Source organism: Lepidothrix coronata, unplaced genomic scaffold (genome assembly GCF_001604755.1).
Source record: "Lepidothrix coronata isolate B3197 unplaced genomic scaffold, Lepidothrix_coronata-1.0 Scaffold21, whole genome shotgun sequence".
Taxonomy (NCBI): Eukaryota; Metazoa; Chordata; class Aves; order Passeriformes; family Pipridae; genus Lepidothrix; species Lepidothrix coronata.
Genome location: NW_016690201.1, coordinates 132,558 through 150,762, shown reverse-complemented (window position 1 = coordinate 150,762; position 18,205 = coordinate 132,558). Strand labels below are relative to the sequence as shown.

At 38.2% G+C, this 18,205-nt stretch overlaps 1 protein-coding gene across 1 annotated transcript in view; it reads right to left on the bottom strand.

Moving 5' to 3' along the window:
• Positions 1 to 18,205, bottom strand: part of ALCAM (activated leukocyte cell adhesion molecule) — a 117,531-nt gene that overhangs the window by 60,826 nt on the left and 38,500 nt on the right. The gene's annotated exons all lie outside the window — the stretch shown is intronic.

Here is an 18,205-nt window from a genome sequence, read left to right as displayed (position 1 = left end):
ATCTGGAAAAGTTTCCAGTGAGCAGAACAGCTCTTTATAAAGCCCTCTCAGCTCGTGTAAGTCTATCTCAATGGTTGAGACACAAGATCTTCCTTTATAGTTTGCCTACTATGCTTAGAGATCTTCCTACCTACAGGGGTTTCAGTTACCCATACAACACAACACATGGAGTTAAAAGATTACTAAGCCATGTAAAGAAAATTACAACCCCCCCCCCAAAAAAAACCCCAAAAAACCCCCACAAAAAAAACCCACAAAAAAACCCAACCAAAAATGCTAAGTCTTTTACAATAAGAAATTTAAGTGAGCCAAGACACAAACCCAACTCTTATTTTTAAAATAGGGCTCACATTCATAAAGATAACTCTGCCTTCCTAAGTCTAGGTTTTCGTTTTTTTTTTCATTTAAGTATATTCATATCTATCCCAGGTACCCAAGTAGGAAGATGAAAGTTGGACAGCTGTTCTCTCATCCAACACTTTCCTCAGACGTATTCAGTGCATGTAGATATATTTATTGATTAATTAGTGTTGGCTTTACCTACAGATCATGAAGAAAGTCGAACCTGTTCTGTAGCATCCTTGAAAGTCAAAATGAACTCTAAAACAGGCTAGGTTTCAAACATAATGCCTACCTACACTTAACACAATAAACAACTTGCAAACATCCACATCCTTGGGGAACAAAAGAAACCTTGACAAAAACCCTACAATTTTGCCCAAAGCTTTCTCCTGCCTTCAGTCTTCACCAAGCAACTCACGGGACTCTCACTGTTCAGTACCTTTCAGACTAATGAATTCCTTGTTTCACAACAAACTCAAAGAGATCTACAAGATTTTGTTGCCTTCTGCCAAAACAGGCCAACACAATCGGGTTTAAGACAGAACAACACAGGAAGCAATATCAGAAACCCAGGTCCACCGAGGCACATCAAGTTTCACCGAACGCTTTGTTATTGGATTACAACACACATGCTTCCTTTGGCTGATCTGTATTTCCACTCTAGGGGTACATACAGGAGTAGTTGCCTCTGGAGTAACCAGAACATGCTGTTTATTCCAGCTTCTATACATCACAAAATAATCCCCATCAATGCACAGTTAGTATAAAAATTCACCAATTTCCACAGAGAAATCTGAAACAGGTCTGATAGTGACAACTCTATGAGATTTTTCTGGGGTTTTATGACATATCAGCATTACATATCTGGGGAATAAATAAACTGAACAAACACAATAATAATTTTTCGAGTGATTCTTTAAGTCATTCTGTATGTACTATAAGTTGAAATATGAACTCACAAACTGCTTCTGAGATTCTAACCTCCAAGTTTAATCGCAATGAATAAAAAAAAATTGTTATAATTTGGCACCCAGCTGTGAAAACAATCCCCCATTTTCTGTTTTGGAAAAACAAAACAGCTTTTGCTTTCAGCTCATTCTTCATGAAACATAATGTGGGAAGCAACAGCTTTAAACTGCTGCTTTTAAGTGTCACTTGGAGGCAAGGCTACTTAGAAAATTAAACCCATAATACATTATATTACAAATGCAATTCCAGGTCTCCTAGGTATTAACCTCAGGTTCTAAACACAATTTAATTTGACTCGGCTGCCTGTCTGAAAACTACAGAAAGCAAGATTTTATAACTTTTCCACTACAACACAGTGATCGGTTCTTCTAACAGCTTATTGCTATTCCACTATACTTAAAATCACTGTGTGCAAATACCAGAATTACTCCTTTTCACTTTCTTTTATATTTTCTGTTCAAAAATTATGTAACAGCAAAAAGCAGTCAGCAGAGTAAGTATTAAAATATACATATAATCTACTTGATTTTAGAGACGTCAGCATATTTTTTGTTATTATGGATTTGCAATCTTCCATACTGCTCAGATACCAAAATTTCTCTCTGCATTTCAAATTTTGGCACTGTTAGGGCTTCTATTATAGTGGCATGAAGCAATCTGAAGACTCAGCCTCCACTGTACCAGTCGTTACACATCTCTGGAGGCAGACTGCCGTGAATGCCTTGCAAAACAAGCAAGGCAGAAAGAAAAAATGAAAGGTAAAACATTTCTTCCATCTCTTCTTCCCACCTCCCCGCAGTTTCCCTGTCCTTGAAGTAGCCACAGGAAGTAGGATCCAGTGAGCAGACAGTATGCTTTGGAAGGGAGAAGCTGCACCACGGAGCTGGGAATGGCATGCCATGCACTACTGCTTCTGGGCTCTTGGGTTTGCCAGGAGACCCTACATGGTGTGCACACCACTGCGGAACAGGTCACACCTGCTGTCATAAGCAGTCTCACCTGCAGATAGAAACCTGGAAACCTCACTCTTTAAGATGGTCTCCCTCAAATCCAGGCATGAAAGTGCGGGAAGGGGCAGACTCACCTATTACAAGGGGCCAGAGACTGATCTCACCTTCTCAAACAAGACTAACCTAGGAGTTAAATTCCAAATACGTCATTGCTGTGGCACCTTGGTCGGTTTAAGTGGTGAAAAGGCAGCTTGAGGGAAACGAGAAGGGGTAAGAGGCAAGGACAGCTTTCTTCCTAGGGACAGCACATTTCACAGATCCACGAGATCCTAAAACCTGTTAAGTCCTGGGCTCACAGCCACAAGCTCTGCAAGAGCACAAAGGGCAGCTCTGGAGGAGTTCAGACAAAACAGACGCTAAGAGCAATAGCTCTTTCATGCTTTTCTAGGTCTGGCTTACACAAATGACATCTCCCTGTAAATTCTTCTGTTAGCAAACCCCTGGGGATGCTACCACCAAGGGCTGCTGAAAAATGGAGCATTAGGAAGGATGCACAGTCTGCATCCTTTGGTGCAGGATGATCAGCCATAAGCAAGTGATAGTCTGTTTTGCTCTACAGGTCTGAACACTTACCATATAACCTCATGATTTCAACCTGAAAAGTGTACAGCTAGTAAAGCTGTTCCTGGACAATAATTTTCTGACTTTTTATAGGGAAGAATTAGTTAAAGTAGCAGCTACTATGGAACAAAAAGCCTTAATAAGACATAGATATTTTACTTTAAAATAAAGAACATTTATAAATCAGACTCCTTCTCAAAAACATTAATTCAGTCAGAGATATGTGTGTCTATGAATAAGGCAGCACAGGCATTAACATAAATTCAGAGATTCAGTATTGCTTTTTGGGTGATCAAAGTGAAATATAATGGAGAAATCTGAATTGCCCCTCAGTCATACTCTGAGAAGATATCCAGCTCAGCATCCCAAGGTTAAGCACACCAAATTGCACCACTACTTAAGATTATTTTGTCTCTACACAACATAAGATTCCCCTAAAATTCTGTTATCATAGATAAGTGAAATTCTGAGATCTGGTGCAAAACTATAGAATCCTCCATTAATTATATTAGGCTTTTGATTAACATATTTGGAGATAGAAAAAAACCCCAACCAACATCCCAAATCCATCCCAATTCTGTAAATTCATTGCTGCAAGTTGTCAAATAAAACAAATAAACATTTTTTTATTACTATCTGAAGATATCTCTGAAGATATCCTAGGAGAAAAGGAAACAAAATCCTATTACACATTTAGGAACTTAATTTTTTGAATCAAAACTTTTGAACAAGGATTTGTTTAAATTTTATTTAAAATGCAGTTTAACCTTTGCTGTTAAACTACATTCAGCTTGCTCCAGGAATTTAGGCCACTTATCTTAGAAAACCAGCTAAAGAGTACAGGCCCTTTAGTCTATGTCAAACAGACGTGTGCTGTAAATGAAGAGTATTATCCCAGCTTTCGCAAGGTGTCATCAGGCAACTCCCCAACCACTGCAGGATCCACAAGACAAGTTGTTGATAGCTACAATCCTCACACTTCTCTCCCTCTTCTCTTCTTTCCAGCCCATTTGCTGAAAATCTTAGAGCACCAAGTGTTCCCTCTTTGTGTACATAAACTAAGAGTTCAGGATGTAACTCAGCCCACATTTCCCCAGCTAAAAGCTAACCTGAATTGGACTCATCTCCATAAGGAAGGAACACACGACAGGAGATTACGGGGGAAAAAACCACACAGGGGCCTCATTATAGACCCAACCCATGTGCTTTTTCACTAAAGTCAGTCTCCCTACAAAATCTCACTGCACTCTAAAAACTGAGTGTTACAAAAGCAAGCAGTATAAATACATATTTTTTTGCTGTCAAACACACCTGAAGTCCTCCACGTCACATTAAACAGTCTAATAGTTTAAGGCTTATCAAACAATTTTTAAAAGGAAGAAAGTAATAAGTTATTTCTTTACTCCACTTAGCTGCATATGCTGCCATGTCTCCAAGACTTCCATTAATGTTTCCAGTGTCCCTTTATTTTCCTACTTGTTGCTTGCAGGTCTAAAATGTTAACAGGAATGTGCTCCAAAAAGCTTGCTCTTACCAAGTACAGAAGCAGCACTCCCAGTTCTTCCGGTGTGCATCACTTATAAATTATTTTTATATGGGGTTTTTGGAGGAGGTGGGAATACAAAGCAGCACGAGCAGAGAGTTGGATTAGCCAGCTCTAGGTAGATACATACCCACCGTGGACATGAAGACACTGCAGAAACACAGGCTCATAGAAAAGTCTGGGTTGAAGGGGGTTTGGAGATCATCCAGAGCAACCTTCTGTTCAAAGGAGAGCCCAGATCAGGTTATGCATGGTCCTTTCAAGCCAATTTTTAATTATTTACAGTGAAATACTACATTTTTATCTAATCCTACTTTTCAAATTAGGTAACAAGTGTAAGAACACTTAAATACCAGACAGGTGTTGACTTTAATGGAGACCTTTCATTTTGACTGATTTTCATGTATTAAGTCTTTTCCCTTAAGGAATGACAACTTCTAATACAATTTCGAGACAGAAAGCAAATGCAAGGTTAAAAAGTTGGTTCAAAATCACCCAATATCCTCTTTCTCTAGAGTTTTATAGTAACATGGAGATTACAAACAACAAAAATGCAGCTCCAGAGACTATAGCAAAGCATCCAAGAGACCCTGTGTTCCAGCTGCCATTTGGTGTAAAACCCAAGCCACTCCATTGTTTTCCAGGTAGAGACAGAAAGAAGCTGCTGAGTTGTTTTATAATTATTGTGTGACAGTTGAGACAGTGTAGCATACTTCATTTGTGTTAGACTTGGGTCTGTCTAAAGCTTGCCGATATCAATCAACTTCAATGAGTGCTGGATCAGATCCACACCTGAGAATTTAAGCGATTTAATTAAGGCTTTGTCAATCCCAAAGTTTGTTCAAGAAGCATCTGGCCATTAAATGAATAGGACAGGCTGTTCTTTTAAACTTGTAAGGCTCCCCCTCGAGGACCACAGCAAACATTTTAGGTCCTTAATCTACAGTTAAGGTTAATCTGTTTTAACAATTTCCTACTCAGCTAAAATGTGCCGGATATTGATGAGGAAGAAAGCAGGACAGAGCCTTGATTAACTGAAGGGCAAATTAAGTTTTCAACTGAATCCTGGACACTGGAAAAATAACAGCTGGGAGAAGAAGAAAAATTTGCCTCCTGAAGAGTAAGGAAAGATCTGAAACACTAACTCTCTGTGCAGAACAGATAGCTACAGGAGAGGCATTTGGAAAGAGAAGAATTACAACCAATCAAAATTGGAAGGCTCAAAGGGTGGTTCCATTAAGAAACTCAATGTCAGATTAAAACCACAGGAAGAAAGATCCTCTGAATGTCAGTTTTGTTAAAAGGAGTATTTTAAGAAAAAGAACAGCAAAAGAAATGCGATTTCAAGTTGTGAAAGAAAGCTTCCCCCCATCCTCCAAACTCTGCACCTGATTGCTAAAATAGGTGCTATTTGCCCTTTCAGTAGCCAGCTCTATGGATTTTATCAAAGACTTTTAGTGGGAAACCAGTAAACCAGTATCACCATCTACTTGTTAGGAAGAATCACGCCAGTATTGTAAGATATGCCCGGACCACTGGTCTCCAAGACACATGAGCAGCTGCTAAGAGGACACTTCATCTCCTGAAGCTGTGATTAACTATTCTGAACTTGATATAAGGGAAGCAAAAGAAATAGACTCTGCAGGCAAAAGATGAAGTCAAGAACTTAAGAGCTGCCCATAAAAGAAATAATTTTCTATCACATACGCAAACAAGAAATTATCTATACCATTGTGTATGAAGAAGTGCTAAGAAGTAACATTTCGTGTAACATGATCTGCAACAAACCAAACGAAACACATTGCCAACATAAGTATGAGGAAAAAAAATGCTGATTTACTATTTAAGTAACATCATTCTAGAGCAATCTGAAATGTGCCGTTCCTCTCATAAATATCACTGAGAGAAGCAGATACAAGCATAGCATCAAGAGGAAAAAGACCAGTAAAAAAGGTGAGGAAGTAGAAGCAAACTGAATAACAAGAGGTTAGATGGCAAAAAAATTAAACTGATCGATTTTTAACTGAATCAAAAGTGCTTCGAGTCCAAATACTGGCAAAACTAACATGTCCCACGAAAACTATTTCATGCTATAAAAACAAATTTCAAAGAACATTAAAAAAATCAAGAATCCTAATTTCTTCTGACTCTATTAAATCACTAAATACTTTGAGGATCTTAAGCTTCCTAATCTGCAAAGAGACTTTTGCATACTATTAGCCATTATAAAATTCTGTGTAAAGTTTTCTTAGAAAGTTATCAAGACCAGCATCTTTTGTATATCTCTCCAAAATGTGGTTTATTAAGTTCGGTTTCATGAATGTTGTTACCCATGTTTTAGCAATGTCAACCCCCTCTTTGTTTTTTAGCATACAAATTACTTTTGATTCATGAACAGTCCTCGAGCTGTACAAAGAAGTTGTTTCTACCAGCATCTGAAGTATACAGAAAACCTACAACAAAAATGCAGTTGAACATACTACCACTTATCTATTCATGCTATTAAAATGTCCATTTCAGCTCTTCAGCAGCTCCCATTTTTCTCACTTTAAAACATAAGTATTATCAGGGCTAAGTATGCATTTCAAAAATTTCACTGATTTATTTTTGTATGCTGATTTGCACTGTATTTTTTAACCCCCAACAGAACCATCTACAGCCATTTTCTTACTCTGAGAAAAATTAATAGAGCAGTAAACTCAGGTAGAGCTAATATTACCTAGCTGTAATTACCTTCAATATGGGGTTTTATACCACTTCGGCATCACCTCTATGCTCAGATAAGAGGAAAAGACATTTCTAGGGAACTAACAAAGAATAGTCTTCCTCATAGTGAGTCACACCCTCTTTACTGTGAAAAGACACTGTGAACAGACAGCTGGCTGAGATGTACACCTGCTCAAGAGGTCAGATAAACTCCTGTGACTGTGGTACTCAAAATATTTCACTGAATCACAGAAACACAGAACATGCTGAGTTGAAAGGGACCGACAAGGATCGTCAAGTGCAACACTTAGTCCTGCACAGGAACCTCCCCAAGAGTCACTCCATGTGCCTGAGAGCATTGTCCAAATGCTTCTTGAACTGTCAGGCTTGGGGCTGTGAACACTTCCCTGGGAACCCTGTTCCAGTGCCCAACCACCCTCTGGGTGAAGAACCTATTTCTAATATCCAACCTAAAGCTCCCCGACACAACTTTTTGTAAAAAAAACAAGAACAAACCAACAAACAAAAATCGCAAATAGACAATAGCCATTTTAAAGAAGTTACCAAGAGAAGCTGACAGTCAAATATACTGTGCATAAGCTGGCAACTGTTCTCAGCTCTGCCCTTGGATGGTAACATTTACACACTCGAAGCCAGCAATGGTCCTCCCTACAGAGCAGGGCCACACAGTGAATCCAGACTTGTCACTGCTGCAAGTCTGCTCATGCAGTTCACCTCCTCCCTCAGCTGAGTGACTTTGGGTATCTGAGGAAGCCCAAATACACAAAATAACAACACAATATTATGGAGTCTCAAAGACTCCTCACATATTTATCAAAATTTGGTTCATACACTTGCAAAAAAGGCATCCTCACTTCTGTCAGGCCAGTACAAATACTAATGATGATTTTGTTGTCCCTGGTTTGGAAGTTGAAATGATGAATAAGCAGTTTCAGTATTTTAGAATTTTTGCAGACAAAAAGTAAAAGTTTTCTAGTGAAAATGCTGACATTAACTTGCTGCAAGCATTACCAATATCCTTAAATTTACACAACTAGAAAAAAAAAAGAAAAATTTGCAAAATCAGTGTTGAGAGTATTACTATTCACAATAATGTAAGTGATGGATTTCTTTTTCCAAAGACCAGAAGATATTTCATAGACATTGAATACAGAAGAGAACACTCCACAGGTATTTAATCTAGTCTGTGGTATTAAAACATTCAAAGTGTTTAGAAGATATAACAATGACAACAACGTATAAAACTTACTTCATAAAGACATTGATACTGAACAAACTACATATAAAGATTCTCTAGATATCTCAGTTAAAACCTACATAATTTTTGAAAGATATCACCATTACCACAAGTAACCAAGACAAAAAAGGCATGCAATGGTTTATGTTCCTATTTCAAATTAATTTAATAGCTTCAACTAATAATAATTAGAATTAGTAACACAATTTCTTGTTATTAACAACCAAAGAAATTTTCTATTGAACTTTTGTGACACTGCAGATTTGGCCCTTACAATAAGTAAATAAATGTATAGGAGAAAAAAAAAATCTATTTATAGTTTTAAGACTGCAAAAATTTAGAACCTGTGAACAGCTGACTTTTCAAAGAAAAGTCTGTTCCTGTGAGACAGCTAGGATTAACAGAACAAGTCCTTTTTCCTATTCTGTGTTCTCCAACACAGGAAAAAAAAGGAAAATTTTTACCTATAATTCACAGAAAGGACAGAGACAGTTTATGTTTCAAAGGAAGAGTCACAATTTTTTCTCAGTTGTTTTCAAACAAAACTTGGTAAGACTAGCAATTTCAACAATGTAGTTTAATATTTAGCTATTTCTATCTACCATCCCAAGCACCATAGTCATCCTCCTCATGCCCTCCCTCAAGCATAGTAAGCTGCTACTCATCTTTTACAGAGCTGTTGGCTCTTTGTGATTTTGTCATGATCATCTCGGGATGATCTGAGCTCTCCTTCTGACATGCATTTTTAGAATTTCCTAGCATTTCTTCAAGAACAGCTCATCCTAACTGATTCTGACTGAATACTATCTCCCACAGCAGTGAAGAGCTGAGGGAATTTACTTTGAGACACAGTCAAGAAACTACTATTTTCAAAGCTTAAACACACTATCATCTCTGACTGATGTCCGATTGTAACAAGTCCTTCTTTGCAGACTTGTGTTAACACACTTGACCACGTTTGTTTTGCCAGTGAATCAGTATTACTCGAATCAGCATTCTCTACCCTTTGGGGACAAAGGGGAAGGAGCTGCTTTATTTACTATCCAGCTCTTCTGCCTCCTCAGAATATCGATATTAGATATTTGGATGGATATCTATCTGCTCTACTGAACAGGGAAATCAGCTGATATCTATTGACCTGGAGGACATTTACAGGGATTTAATTTTCTCACATATCTGCACAAACCAACTGACTGTTGTCACTGTTATCAGTAACTACAAACTTTATTAACCAGTATGTGGCCCTTGACATAAAAGAAAAAACACTGCCAATTCTTTTTCTTCGTGAGATCATACAAACGTGCACAACTTATGTGGTAACATGTGTTGTTACCTCTGTTTAACCTGATGGTAGATGAGATGAAAATGGACTTCACACACCCATACCTATGTCTGAATTTTTTTCCTACAGTAAAAGAATTAAGAATTGAATGGGATTATTTAAGCATAATCTGTACTGCCACTCAAGAATCAAGGTTGAAAAAGAGCAGAGTTGGTGCAAATTATATCAACATATTGTAATAAAGTTCTCTGGACATGTACTCTCTCCAGAGTTTTATTTTCTTTGCAGTTATTTTGTGAGAATTGTAAGATGAGAAAATCCTTGTTACAACCAATGTTTTACATCCCTTCTTCAGTCAGTATGAAAGCTGTCTTTTTAAGATACATGACAACAGACTGTGACTTTACCCTAGATGTCTTCCAGTGCCATATTCAGACTCTGAATTCAGTAGCTGAGGTGCAGCAGAAAAGCAGTTTCTTCAAGAAGGGTTAGATGCACAGAGAGGATTTGGCTCTTTCTCCTATGCTTAGGACAAATCTCTTGATTACAGCACAGAAGATAATCACAAAGGCTGACACACTCGGATACAGTGGGTTTGCACAGGATTTTATTTTTTGTTGTATATACAACTGTTTTAGTGAATTTTTTGTGGTCATTAAAATGAAACCTTTTATTTAAAAACTGAGATACTCTTGAACACAAAATAAGAGCAAACAGACTGAAGGCTAACTCTGCCACTTCCCTGCCCTTCAGTTCCAATATCATGGGAAACACTTAAAGAAGTCAGAGAAGGAAAGAGACAGTACTCTGCAGAGACTTGGGACACAGTTGTCTTCCCTTATCATAAGAACTCTGGACTAAAAGTCATCTAAAGTTATGTGGCGATAAAAAAAATATATTTGGGGGCAATTTTCAGTGTATTGGTTGCTCCTTCCCAGATGCCAACAAGCAAATTAAGAAAAGACACTGCATACTAACTAGTTCACCAACATGAATCAATTTTCTCATGCAATGGGACTACTTGAGTGATCAGTTCTCCAAGAGACACCTGTTCAAAAGCCCTAAAGACTTCCCTGCTGTTGAACTTCAAAAGCCTAACTAATCCCAGCTCTGTTTCTAGTCAGGAAGCATTTACCCTTCTACCTCTATCTAGGAGACAGAGGAAAAGCATTAGGTCATGGAAGCATCAAGAGCTTCAGCAGGAAGTCCTTTGTTCCCCATCTTGCTTTCCAGCTCCTTATATCATATTGATTTACCCTCTTCTCTTCTCTGTAGAGGAGCTCAGGCCATACTTCCTCATCATGAAGTTACCAAGACTAGAGTGGCAAAGGCAAGCAAAACCAGACAGCTCATCCAGCCACATTCCTTTTTCCTCCTGCACTTTGCCCTCCCCAAGCAACAGACTAGATGCTCCGAACAAAATGAAAGCCACTAAATCTTCTGTAGATCTCTCTGTTCCACCCACCAAAAGCACAGACACACATTCAAAGCAGAGGACAAGGCCAGAGGTTTCACCTGATCTAGAAACTAGCTCTGGAGATATTCATCTTAATTAATTACATCCTGCTTTATAAATCCAGCAGACAACATGACACATATGCTACACTGGTTTCAACAATGCTGGAGAAAACAAATTAGCTGACAAAGAGGAAAAAATTGCCTTTTCATCCTTTTTCCATTTGAAATTAATTGCAAAACATGTACCGGTGTGCTGTAAAAATGCTGAAGTCAATATAAAAATTTGCACACGTAAGGACCCCCATGTATTTGATATATACTTCATACTATTTTATTTTTAAATAACAAAGATTTTTTTAAAATGAACCAGTTTACAGGCATTTTTGTTACATCAATATAAGCTACCCAGAAAGAGCATTTTTACCATTTCTGTTTTTCAAGCACAGAAGCTGAACAAAATAAACGTGAAAAATCAACTGACTACCATAGACTTGAGCCTACAGAGCCTGGACTTCACATCCAGGGGAATAATGAACTTGCAACCAAACATGGAACATTAAAAGGTCATATCAGACCCCAGTTCAAGGTGTTTATGTACAGGGCCACAGCATGACAGACACACAAACATTTCTGCAAACATCTCAGGTCATCAACCCAACATCTGTGGGACAAGCAAGCAGGAATACAGAAATACAGAACTGAAATACAGAATTTCTTCAAAGTAATACCCCTGAACAATAAGGTAAAAATTAATGGCACATTTAGAGAATGTTGAGTACTGTTGTCTTTACTGATTATATTTCTTATTGCAATTGTCAACAACTTCTCAGGAAGATCATAAAATAACAAAAGTTTCAGGAGTGGGAATCAAACAACTGAAAAATTACAGATTTGTAAATAAGACCTGTCAAGCTTTCTAGCATACAGACTTTTAAACTCTACCCTCTAAATCTTCTGGCAAAGATGTAGTCCAAGAACAGAAGTCTCTGGTCATGAACCCACAGAAAGAAACAATCAACCAAACAAAACCCACTAAAGAAATTAGCATTTCAGTATACTTTTTCCTGAGAAGGCCAAAGCACACGATACCTGCAAGCATAATGGCTTTTTTAAAAAAAAAACTACTTAAATGGGCTGTCAGTGAAAGCAAGGGTTTCTAAAGACCCACGCATACCAAATACATCAAAAGACATACATGCTTTTGCTTATATTGATGTTTTCATAGAATGTTTTTGGAAGGGGTTACAAAGAACTCATGGCTGGCTAGGAGCAACACCATTACAACTGTAATTCACATGTAAAATAGAGGCCACGCTGAATAAAGATCAACAATTTAGAGCACTCTCCTGATATAGCACAACTCTCTTATACAGTATAAATATATATAGTATGCATGAGTTGCCTACTTAGTCTCCTTCCAATGATTCAAGTGACCTGGCCTAAGTCCTTCCTCTTCTGAAAAACGCACAATTGAGAAATGGTTGTTAATAAATGACGGCGAGGGGAATGCTGAACATGAAGATTTAGTGCTTTCCATATGTCATTCATACTAAACTGCCTTTTTATGAAAGTGGACTTGTCTACATTGAGAACTCTAGAGTCACGTTACAGCTCTCTGCACAGAGACCCTCAGAGGTTTGATTTCAAAAGCTGGACATTGTATTGTGTATTCCCTGCTGACAAGAAGTGATCCAGAGCCTATTACATCACTCTTCAAAGAGTGGTAAAGCCAATGCAGGAAAACCTCCCTAAAGTGATCTGATAAATGATTTTTTTAGTTAGTTTGGCACCAGTGTGTCTGGTATCTAATACTTCTGATACACAGCCTACCAAGTACATGGTATTAGATTCCTGCTATTTTGTGTCAACAAGAAATGTATGCTGTGACACAAGCCTTTGTAGTAAAGTCTGGGAGGAGAGAAAAGTGAGAGTGGAACACAATATATTCCCCAAATAAGTAAGGAAATCACTGAATTGTGCTAGGATTGTGTATTGCTAACAGGCTGCCATTAGGAACAAAAACTTACAATTCAGACTAACTCCAAGCATATCACATTGCACTAATATTTCTTAGTTTTCAAATGCAATTTACTATTGGACAGCCCCCCCAAACCAAGGTATCAAAAGATCTTTTTCTTCTCTTACAACATGTTTCATGTAACCTTAATGAATATCCACTATCAAGACTACGAATGAAGAAGGGAAGCAAAGGAAGGACAATAATCCAGAAAGTAACCTATTTCAAAGAATCATCACAGAGTAAATCAAGTCAGACAGGATCCCAGGAGGTCTCTAGTCATCTCCCTTGCTCAAACCAGGGTCAGCCATGAGATCACATCAGGCTCCTCAAGGTTTTTTTTGGGCAGATGTGCTATTCTCCTGGTAATGCAGCCCAGGACAGCATTTGCTGTCTGCTTCAAGGGCACACTGCTAGCTTGTGGCCAGCTTGTCTATCAAGACCTCTGGACAGATCCTGATGAAAACTCAGGGAAAGAAGGCTCTGAGGACTTGGTCTGCCTGGGGACTTCTTATCTGTGTCCACTGTCACTGAATCTGTCCTGCTCAGCAACAGGTCAGCATTTTCCTTGTTTATTGTTTTACTGCTCATGCAGTGGCAGAAGCTTGCCTTGTTGTCCTTAATGTCCCTTTCCACTTTCAGTTCCAGGTGAGCTTTGGCTTTCCTAACACAATCACTGTGTGTCTGTGCAACAATTCTGAATCCCTCCTTTGCAGTCTGCCCCTGCTCCCACCTCCTCAGTACTGCCCATTCAAACTGAAGCTCACTTGTGATCTATCTACTTTTTCCTTTCAATAACAGGTTGAAACATTTTCATGCTGGAAAGATGGGGGGAGAATATCAGCCTTAAGGATATGCCAGGTCACTTGAGATCCCCTCATAATCTTGAGCTCCGTCATTTCATGGTTGCTGCAGTCACTGATTACACCACCAAAGAGCTTCTCCTTGTTCATGAGCTACAGATCACGAAATATTACCCCTAGCTGGTAAATTAGTATCTGTGTTAACAACAACAACAAAAAAGTAATTCTAAGTCTACTTCAATATCAGTTTTAGAATTTTAAGGTATTAAGTCTTGTGTAAGTGATGGATTTCGTGAAAAATGAATTTAAGCTGCCTCTAGACTTTAAAGTTTCTCAGTATTCGAGTGATTTGATTTACCTCCTTTTCTTAGTCATAAACTTGGGACCATAAGAATTCAGATACAGAGCTGCACTTGATAGCAGTGGTCACTGTATCCAGACTTACAGCAGTAATGAGCCTTTCAATGTCTGGAGATTAGTCCAACTATTAAAAAGATACTGTAATATGAACTTCCAGGCTAAGAAATAGTTTGATATTGAAGCTTATGGCAAAGCACAGGAAAATAAAGACTGAGCTGAAAAATACTATCATCAGTATTTCAGCTCTTTTTACTTAGTTTATCTAAAGCAACCAGATGCGTGCAATAAATAAAAATGCCTACTTTGCAGCATTCCAGTGAATATTAGAAAAATACACACTTGAGTACACAAGTTAAATACTGGCAGAGGGAATCCTCTGCCTGAATTTGTATATACAGTAGTTTTGTAGGTCATGCTAACCCCCAAAGAACAAACATAAAAAGTGCTCAATTATTCTTTCTAATAAATAGCACTTTTGAATGAGGAAGGCTGAAGGAGAATATTTCCTTCACAGTTAAAGCACTCTATAACTAGTTTACTATCAGTAGAAGGCTTTCGCCCACCCCCACCTCTAGACAGCATTGTTTTTTTGTGTGATGGAAAGCAACCAGCCCAATCTAACTGCCAGGTAGAAGGAGTAACATCAGTCTTTTTCAGTGGTGTCATCCTTGATACTTTTTTTTGGATAAGGCTTCCATTTAACATATTCAGCTGTATCTGATGTAGATGACTGTCTGCTAGCAAGAAGACAGATGACCCCTCTATATTATCCAGTACTGGAGCTACATTGATTTTGCAATACCACCTTTTCACTGTTTCAGTTCAGTCTGGCATTTTTGTCAGTACTGCCAGTTATTTCTCATTCTCTTTCTGTGAAGAATCCCCATCTATCATCCCACTGGATGAAAGCCACAATGGGATTTGCTCATCTACAATAAACACAGTAGTCATATACGGAGCCTGGTGTCCTATCGAAACAAAGCTTATGTAAACATACTGAGCTGAGTACCTGTCCATCCATCAGCTGAGCCCTAATTACTTTGGACTGATAATAGCTCAGAGTTGATACACAGCTACCAGCCTCAAAGATCTTCAGTACTTACATTTTTCTCACTTAACAGAGATAAGGACTGCAAGTAAGCCCATATATTAAACTTGTTCCCCTTTGGAGAAATTAAGTCACGTCTGTCTGATTCTTCTTGGAAGTTGGTAAGGGATATCACGGATAGGATCTCAAGGTTTCAGCAGTTTGAGGAGGCAGAAGGGAGGTGTGGGATAGACAGTGCAATGCCAGTAGAAAAGAGACTTCACTGTTTCTTCTGTCTTCAGATGAACATATTGAATTGGGAATGTATGTTAAATAGTATATTCTAACCAACATGATCAAGATGTACAGTGGCATGCCCTGAGTTGTAACTTCTGGGAAAGACTGCCCTTGATAAATATAATGAGAAAATTTCTGTAAGAGAGCTCTATGGAAAAGGGAAGTGATATTTATTTATCATATCTCCAAGTTGATTCTATCTGATCCATCTTCTCAATGATTTCATTCATCGACACTCCTGCAATCTCAGACATGGAAATACCAAAGCCTATGTGCCCAAATGGTCTGGCTGCATCCCTTGTGCCCAACACTGATTTGAATGTATCATCCTGTATTATCATTCTCATGTAAACAGTTGAGGTCAACACCTGTTATGGCACTGTCCCTTGCTTCAAAGTGTTGCTTACTTCAGCCCTCATAAATCTTAGGACAGGTCGTCGTTTGCTGGCCATTTCTCCTTGTTTGTTTGAAATATGTTTGCTTTTCCCTCATGAGCTAACAGGAAAAAGAAAACCTTGTTGTCATCATCCTACTGCCAGAAGAAGACACGGTGTTCTGAGTAGTCATCGACATTGAGGTCTGAGCAGAGTATTCTGAGCATTCTGGTCTCAATATAAACTGTATGTTCTTCAATTTTACTACTAGGAATTGTGTCCTGGGAGTACTATCCTCAAACAGTCTGCTCTTATCAAGACAGGCTGTGCTTACAGTCCTTATCCTGCTCTTTCTTTCGGTGCTATCACAGAAATACAAACACATAGACACAGCACTCCCATTGGTGCTTCATTTATAATCTTCATAAATTATACTAAATTCAAAGTATTAAGACTGAAGTGTACTATTTTCCTTTCAAGTTCATGTAACTGTTACAAGTAATCAAGACTTCCACTTTTAAAACCAGCATTTGTTCCATTCATATTATTTTGAGGGTGTGAATAACACTGTAGGTGAGCAAGGCTTAACTTTGGTTTCTTTGTAAAATCTCAGAACCAGAACCAGCTTCTTCACTCTCTTCTAAACACCTGCCAAAGAACTATAAAATCTCCTTCCATATCTGGAAGCATTCAAGGACAGGTGGGATGAAGCTTTGAGAAACCTGTGTACTGGAAGGTGTCCCTGCCCATGGCTGTGGGTTGGAACTAGATGATCTTTAAGGTCCCTTCCAGCCCAAATCATTTTATGGTCTTATTACATGATCCAAAATGCATCGGGTACCTGTATTTACATTATTACCTGCAGTTCCAAGATGAAACTCCTCCATGCTTACTAGATCTGCAGGTACCTTTTCTGTGTCTAGAAAAAGTAATAATCAATCCTCCTACTGCCACTCTTAATGAAATAGAGAACTACTAAAACTAATTTCACTTTTGTCTTTACCTAGTACTGGTACTTTAACGTGTGATGATCAGTACACTTGAAAAGACTCACAGTAATGGTTAAGACACAAAACCCTCCCAGCATTTACAGAACACATTGTTTCCATGTTTCTTGTGTATTGTTTGGAATTGCCTCTAGAACTTGCACCTAGGCCCTGAAAAGCTGATTAGTTCAATTAAGCTAATAAAAAAAAAAGTATATCTCAACCTTCACTTGACATTAACAAAAGTGTTTACATGGCACAGTTCCTGGCTTCCAAGCCAGCAGAGCCTCTGCAACACAACTGATTAATTAAACAGTGCTGAGAAGTTAACACTGAAGGTTACTGATTAATTGTATGTTAGAGCTGTCTAATCAAGTACCCAAGGCAATAAACAAATACAAAGATAAATTATACAGTGATTAACACCATTATTTATAGTTTTATTTTTAACTGGTTGCTTGCCATACAGCAAACTTTAACCTGAATAAACACTGGGGAGGGTAATCAGGATCACTTACAGTATTACCCAGATGGCTATTATGGCTGTTTTCCCTTGAAGTGAAACGTATTACTATAAATCCTACTTCATGCATGGTCATCACATAGGCATATATGCTGAATGAGCAGCCATACCACATTCATTTATCATGCATTTTTGTGTACTATTGGTTGCTAATGCATGTCTGCAAGGGCTTTAATTCAGCATTGCAAACAGCTGTTAGCCATCATTAAGAGAAAGCAAGCAATCTACTCTAAGTACTACAGCCTTATTGAAGATTTAGACTCAGATGACCAACAGCTCTTCCTCTAATTCACAAGCTCCTCTATCTAACAGAAAATTTCTCATTTCAGAGATTTTTGTTTCAATGTATGAATTTCCAATCCCAAACTGTAATACTTCTTCACCTAACTGCTATTTTAATGGCCTTCTCTAAATCCATCAGGTAACTCATTTCTCCATATCACGAGATGAATACTAAAATGTGTCCTCACTCTTTAGTTCCTGTGTTATCCATATATACCACAAAAGAATATTTTTCCTTGCAAGCACTGGGGCAAGCTTATGTACTATTACATAGATCTTTTGAAGGAAGAGCTTCAAGAAGGGCTCCGAAAGAAGGAAGCTCTGGAATAATTCTTTTTTTTTTTTTTCCCCCAAGTTACTGAAAACAACCTTGCCTCCTGAAGAAATGCAATCAGTTCTCCCAGATT